The sequence below is a fragment of the Tiliqua scincoides genome, chromosome 10 (genome assembly GCF_035046505.1).
Source record: "Tiliqua scincoides isolate rTilSci1 chromosome 10, rTilSci1.hap2, whole genome shotgun sequence".
In the NCBI taxonomy this organism is placed as follows: Eukaryota; Metazoa; Chordata; class Lepidosauria; order Squamata; family Scincidae; genus Tiliqua; species Tiliqua scincoides.
This window is the reverse complement of record NC_089830.1, coordinates 4,764,495-4,771,722: the sequence shown is the minus strand read 5'-3', so window position 1 is coordinate 4,771,722 and position 7,228 is coordinate 4,764,495.

Below are 7,228 nucleotides of genomic sequence, written 5' to 3'. Positions count from 1 at the left end.
GGCAAGGCACTAAGTCTTGCGGGGAGCCTCCCCTTCGGAGCTATTCTGGGCGGGGGGAGACAAGCAGAGGGGGGGCTAGGGCTGCCACCAGCGTGGGGGGGGGGCAAGGCTTCCCGACATTGAGTAGTTGCAGGGGAGACAGAAGTTTATGAGATGATGAAACTCATCATTCCTGAAACTGCATCATAGCTGCCCAGCTGTTAAAGCAGTGGTGGTGCCCAACCTTTAGGACCACGCAGGCAAACGTTGGAATTGTCGCGGACCACATGCAACCCCCTCCATCCCGGAACCAGGGGGCACAACACCAGAACCAGGGGACATCCACTAAAATTTGAGTATTGGGAGAGGTAGGACAGACAAAAGAAAATATTTCTTTATTCAGTGTGTGGTTGGTCTGTGGAACTCCTTGCCACAGGATGTGGTGATGGCGTCTGGCCTGGGCGCCTTTAAAAGGGGATTGGACAAGTTTCTGGAGGAAAAATCCATTACGGGGTACAAGCCATGATGTGTAGGTACAACCTCCTGATTTTAGAAATGGGCTATGTCAGAATGCCAGATGCAAGGGAGGGCACCAGGATGCAGGTCTCTTGTTATCTGGTGTGCTCCCTGTGGCATTTGGTGGACCACTGTGAGATACAGGAAGCTGGACTAGGTGGGCCTATGGCCTGATCCAGTGGGGCTGTTCTTATGTTCTTAACTACAATTCCCAGGAAGCCTTGCAGGTCTCTTGGTATCTGGTGTGCTCCCTGGGCATTTGGTGGGCCGCTGTGAGATACAGGAAGCTGGACTAGATGGGCCTGTGGCCTGATCCAGTGGGGCTGTTCTTATGTTCTTAACTACAATTCCCAGGAAGCCTTGCAGGTCTCTTGGTATCTGGTGTGCTCCCTGGGGCATTTGGTGGGCCGCTGTGAGATACAGGAAGCTGGACTAGATGGGCCTATGGCCTAATCCAGTGGGGCTGTTCTTATGTTCTTAACTACAATTCCCAGGAAGCCTTGCAGGTCTCTTGGTATCTGGCGTGCTCCCTGGGGCATTTGGTGGGCCGCTGTGAGATACAGGAAGCTGGACTAGATGGGCCTATGGCCTGATCCAGCGGGGCTGTTCTTATGTTCTTATCCCCGCCACACAAAAAAAATAGAATTCAATTTGGTAGCCCATATGGGAGCACTCAGCAAGACACTGGGAACGCCAGCTACAGGGGGTGCACTCTCTGCCCTCCCTGATGGTCAATGGGGAAGCATCTTCCCATTGTGGAGGAATGGGTGCTCCTCCAGAGAGTACCAGAAAGGGTGAAGAATGGACCCTCCCACCACTGATACTTCAGTAAGCTTTGGACCACCGGAGAGGGCAGAGAACAGACCACCTGCATCCACAGCTGACACTTCAGTGGTCTGTGAGGCAGCACTCACTTGTCGAGACACTGAAAGTGATCAAAGGTGATCATCTTTTTTTTTCCTGAGACCTTGAGGACCACTTCTCAGGGTCTCATGGACCACCTGGACCACAGGTTGGGAACCACTTTGTTAAAGCAGGGATCTCCAAACTTTTCGGCAGAAGGACCGCATCAAATATCTGGCACAGTATCAAGGGCTGGGGAAAAAATGAAATATAAAATTTAAAATAAATACATTAGAGATGGAACTTAGATGAATGAATGAATGGGCTCAAATGTCCAGGATTTCTCCAAGCACCAGCGCAGCCCAAGAAATGGCACACACACTTAAATGGACCCCCATTCCTCCACCCCACAAGCACAACTCTGGTTGTGTTTGGTCAACTGGGCCAGAGGCTCTCAGGGGATCAGAGACTGGTCGTGGGACTGGATAGAGGCTCTCCGCGGGCCACATCTGGCCCCTGGGCCGGGGTTTGGAGACCCCTGTGTTAAAGGCATAGGAGCCCTTCTGTGAAAAGAAGGGGCAACCCTAAGGCAAGTCCCTCTTGCAGCATTTGCACCTTTAACAGCTCCGAGGTGCAGACACAGCTTCCCCCATCAGGACATCAAAACAGTTTCATCTCTTGAGACCACCTTTCATTTACACATTACAAAAATCAGAGCGTTTTGGAGCTAAATCTGTATCTCACACGAAGTGGAGAGTCTGCAGAGTTTTCATATCCTGAGGTGTAACAAATGTTTTGTAGGCAGCAGAGGCAGGTGCTCCTGGAGTCTTCCACAATTATTTCCATAATCTTATTGTCATACTGTTCATGGCTTCCCTCCAGTCTGTGCAGCACCCTTCCCAGACTATGAGACTATGAGCTTCTCATAGATCCCCTGAGCCAACCAGGCATCTCTCTGTGCAGCAGAGAGGCCAAATCCAGCAGAGGGCGCCTCTGAACCATGCTGCAGCCGCCCAATGGTGACCTGTCAAGGAAGTGTCACAGATTGATGGCCATCAGTTGCTGTGATTTTTAAGCAAGACTGTATTTGCCATTTGCAGCCTGAATAAATAATTTCAAATAAGTCACTGTGCACATCTGTGTCTGTTTCACAGCACTTACGCTGTATCTCTGTTTTGCCAAATCCCAATCCACTGGGCCTTGTAAACCAGTCCAATCAATCAGAGTTGCCAATAAGCCAAGTTACTGTCCAAAGTCAGGTTCCAGGTAGGTCAGTCCAATCCGTCAGGGTATCCAAATCAAAGTCCAAAGCCAAAGTCCAGTCACATTCCAAATTCCATAAACCAAACAAGTCTCCTCTCCAACCTGCACTCCTTCAAAATCCACCCAAAACCTTTCTGCCTCAGGTGCTCCCTATATACCTGAGGGATCTCCTTATGCTCTAGTGGCTGCAGCTGTGCAGCATACCTCCAGCTACCACATGGGCTTTAATCCTGCATTTACTCAGAGCAAGGGGCACTGTGGACACCACACCCTACCTCCTCGGTAATATCTTCCGCAATTCCAATACAATCTCCAGGCCATGGAGAGAAGGATGGAGGTTGGCAAGACACCCAAGGCCCACATCTTGACACTACTGAAAACTGGTGAGTGTCTCTCTGCCTAAGATCTCTTCCGCCAAGCACTGTGCACAAGCCCTATCAAATTCATCTTTGCAGCCATAAGGACTAGAAACTTGCATTTTAAAAGTGAACACTGACTTTCTCCCAGTGCATCGAACATCAGTTTTGGTGGCTGCACAATAGGAATAGCACAATAGGAATAGCGGATACCATAGTCTTCCGAGACTGAAGGATGCCAATGACCATAGGAATGTGTAATCATAGAAGATTCCACTGCCCTGCAGGACTAGTCTGCCCCTCCTTCCCCTGCAAAAGAATAGGATGCAATAGACACACCCTCAATAATTACCGTATTTTTCACTCCATAAGATGCACTATTTCCCCCCCAAAAAGTGGGTGCGTCTTATGGAGCGAATACTGCAAAAAAGAGTGCACGTTGGGGACCTTGATGAAGGGGGGATCTTCATGCCAGTTTATGATCCCATTCACCCTAATAAAGGGAGGAATCTTCATGCCAGTTTATGATCCCATTCACCCTAAGAAGGGGGGATCTTCATGCCAGTTTATGATCCCATTCACCCTAAGAAGGGGGAGATCTTCATGCCAGTTTATGCTCACATTCAAAAAATGTCATTCAAAAAATGTGGCATTAGCAATGCCTTAGAAGTGAAGACGGTATCTTATATGAAGACAGCGAAGAAAGTGATGTCAGTGATTGTGAGCAAATGAGCTTCATAAATTCTGACTCTAGCGATGATGAGTTCTTGGGGTTTCCAGAAAACTAGAAACTACTCAAACCTTTAAGTCTCTCCGTTTGTTAATGACAGTGATAATGGTTCTTAATGCCACTGTTGACTGCTGTTCACGTTACATGGTTCAAATGTTATTCTGTTATAGTTTATTAAATATTTTATTACACTATTTGGTTCAGAATATATTTTTTCCTGTTTTCCTCCTCTAAAAAATAGGTGCGTCTTATGGTCAGATGCATCTTATGGAGCAAAAAATATGGTACTTTTTGTACCACCCTTGGTGCAAATAAAAGTGACTCATCATTTCCCACCCCAGCTTTTCAAATATTCCAAACTCTCTGCTGTCTCCCAGCACTTTTGCAGGCCGGCTAGCGCTTCCCAACTCCTTGACTGTTTCTAGGGGCCCAGGAAGCATTAGGGGAGGGAGCCTTCCATCCTTGCTCTACCTCAACATTTTAAACCCTTCATTTGGAAGGATCTCATCAGTGGAAGTCAGAATGCAAAACCGCTAAGTGGAAGTTCTCAATTTTGGCACTAGGAGCCCTCAGCTTTCTCTGGAAAAGACGATGACTTCATCCCCCTCTTATTTTCATGGCTTCTTCTCTGTGGTCCCAGATAAATCTGCAATCAGATTATGAACAGCCTGATAGCTGCCAAACCCACAAAGGATACAATAAAGTGAATGTTCTTCTCTCAGACCCATCCAGATTTGCTGATTTCAGCAGCACTGGGAAGAATCTCCATCCCACAAACTCATTCTATCTTTAAAAAGGGAAAGAGGGGGGACCTGGGAAGCTATAGGCCGGTCAGCCTAACATCTATACCGGGTAAGATGGTGGAATGCCTCATCAAAGATAGAATCTCAAAACACATAGATGAACAGGTCTTGCGGAGGGAGAATCAGCATGGCTTCTGTAAGGGTAAGTCTTGCCTCACGAACCTTATAGAATTCTTTGAAAAGGTCAACAGGCATGTGGATGCGGGAGAACCCGTGGACATTATATATCTGGACTTTCAGAAGGCGTTCAACACGGTCCCTCACCAAAGGCTACTGAAAAAACTCCACAGTCAGGGAATTAGAGGACAGGTCCTCTCATGGATTGAGAACTGGTTGAAGGCCAGGAAACAGAGAGTGGGTGTCAATGGGCAATTTTCACAGTGGAGAGAAGTGAAAAGCGGTGTGCCCCAAGGATCTGTCCTGGGACCGGTGCTTTTCAACCTCTTCATAAATGACCTGGAGACAGGGGTGAGTAGTGAGGTTGCAAAGTTTGCGGACGACACCAAACTTTTCTGAGTGGTGAAGACCAGAAGTGATTGTGAGGAGCTCCAGAAGGATCTCTCCAGACTGGCAGAATGGGCAACAAAATGGCAGATGCGCTTCAATGTCAGTAAGTGTAAAGTCATGCACATTGGGGCAAAAAATCAAAACTTTAGATATAGGCTGATGGGTTCTGAGCTGTCTGTGACAGATCAGGAGAGAGATCTTGGGATGGTGGTGGACAGGTCGATGAAAGTGTCGACCCAATGTGTGGCAGCAGTAAAGAACGCCAATTCTATGCTTGGGATCATTAGGAAAGGTATTGAGAACAAAACGGCTAATATTATATTGCCGTTGTACAAATCTATGGTAAGGCCACACCTGGAGTATTGTGTCCAGTTCTGGTCGCCGCATCTCAAAGAAGACATAGTGGAAATGAAAAAGGTGCAAAAGAGAGCGACTAAGATGATTATGCGGCTGGGGCACTTTCCTTATGAGGAAAGGCTACGGCGTTTGGGCCTCTTCAGCCTAGAAAAAAGGCGCCTGAGGGGGGACATGATTGAGACATACAAAATTATGCAGGGGATGGACAGATTGGATAGGGAGATGCTCTTTACACTCTCACATAACACCAGAACCAGGGGACATCCAGTAAAATTGAGTGTTGGGAGAGTTAGAACAGACAAAAGAAAATATTTCTTTACTCAGCGTATGGTTGGTCTGTGGAACTCCTTGCCACAGGATGTGGTGATGGCGTCTAGCCTAGACGCCTTTAATAGGGGATTGGACAAGTTTCTGGAGGAAAAATCCATTACAGGTTACAAGCCATGATGTGTATGTGCAACCTCCTGATTTTAGAAATGGGCTATGTCAGAATGCCAGATGCAAGGGAAGGCACCAGGATGCAGGTCTCTTGTTATCTGGTGTGCTTCCTGGGGCATTTGGTGGGCCGCTGTGAGATACAGGAAGCTGGACTAGGTGGGCCTGTGGCCTGATCCAGTGGGGCTGTTCTTACGTTCTTATTTCAGGCACCTGGGAATTTATTTTCTTCTTTGGCTCAATCTGGGTGAGTTCAACATTCCTGGGGTTGATCCCTTTGGAGGCAGGGTTTGGCCCATCCCTCACTACCAGTCTTCCTGGGAAGGACTGGGAAAGTTGCCCTGCCAAGATATTTGCATTTTGTATTTCAGGACAATCACAGTCACCTCAGCCAGAACCACTGAGAGGAATTCAGTGGCATAGCTAGAGGGGGTGCAAAACACTAAGTTTTGCATGACATCTCACCACGGGGTGCAAGCAATCCCCCCCTCCTTTGGAGCTATTCCAAAGCAACCGGAATGGCTCCAAAGGAGAGGAGAGGGATCAATCACCTAGTGCTTTGCACCCCTTCTAGTATGCCACTTGGAGGAATTTTATCAGGGGGTGCAAAGTTTCTTTTGGGCCCTTCCCTTCAAATGTGAATTTGACTCCCAGGCCCAGATATGAGGTACCCCCTGCACCCCCTCTCAGAAGCCCATCTGATGGGCAACTATGAGATACAGGGAGCTGGACTAGATGGGCCTTTGACCTGATCCAGCAGAGCTCCTCTGCTATTCTTAATCGAAATCAAGGGTCTCCTGGGGGCCACATGATGTCCAGCACAAGATTTTATCCATCCCTCAGCAACTTAGGTCCAAATCCTAACCAACTTTCCAGCTCTGACATAGCTGTGTCAATGGAGCATGTGCTGCATCCTGCAGTTGGGGGGCACTCACGGAGGCCTCCTCAGGGTAAGGTAATGTTTGTTCCCTTACTTCAGAGCTGCATTGCCCTTATGTCAGTGCTGGAAAATTGGTTAGGATTGTGCCCTTAAAATGTCTTTTTTTCCCCCCAATCATACAGTCGGACAGTTAACACGTACAGTTCTGTCCACCACACTCCTTTCCAAATGGCCAGAGTGGTATCAACCCGCCTAGACCTCACTTTCTGTCACCTGAGCCTTATGCTTTAAGACCCTCAAACCATAATAATTCAATGTTGAGCTCACTTCTGCTGATAAAACAAATTGGGTTTCAGCATGTCGACTTTTCAACAACACTGGAAAATGATTGTGGTGAGGAAATGCTGTCATCTTTGCACATGTGTAAATAAATCATAACAAACTGGGTTTTGCAACAGGATCAGCCAGAGATGTGAGCCGTTTGCCCTATATAAAACTAATATTTTTCAGCCCACAAAAATGTGTAAAATATACAGCGTGACCTTCCAACCGAAAAATT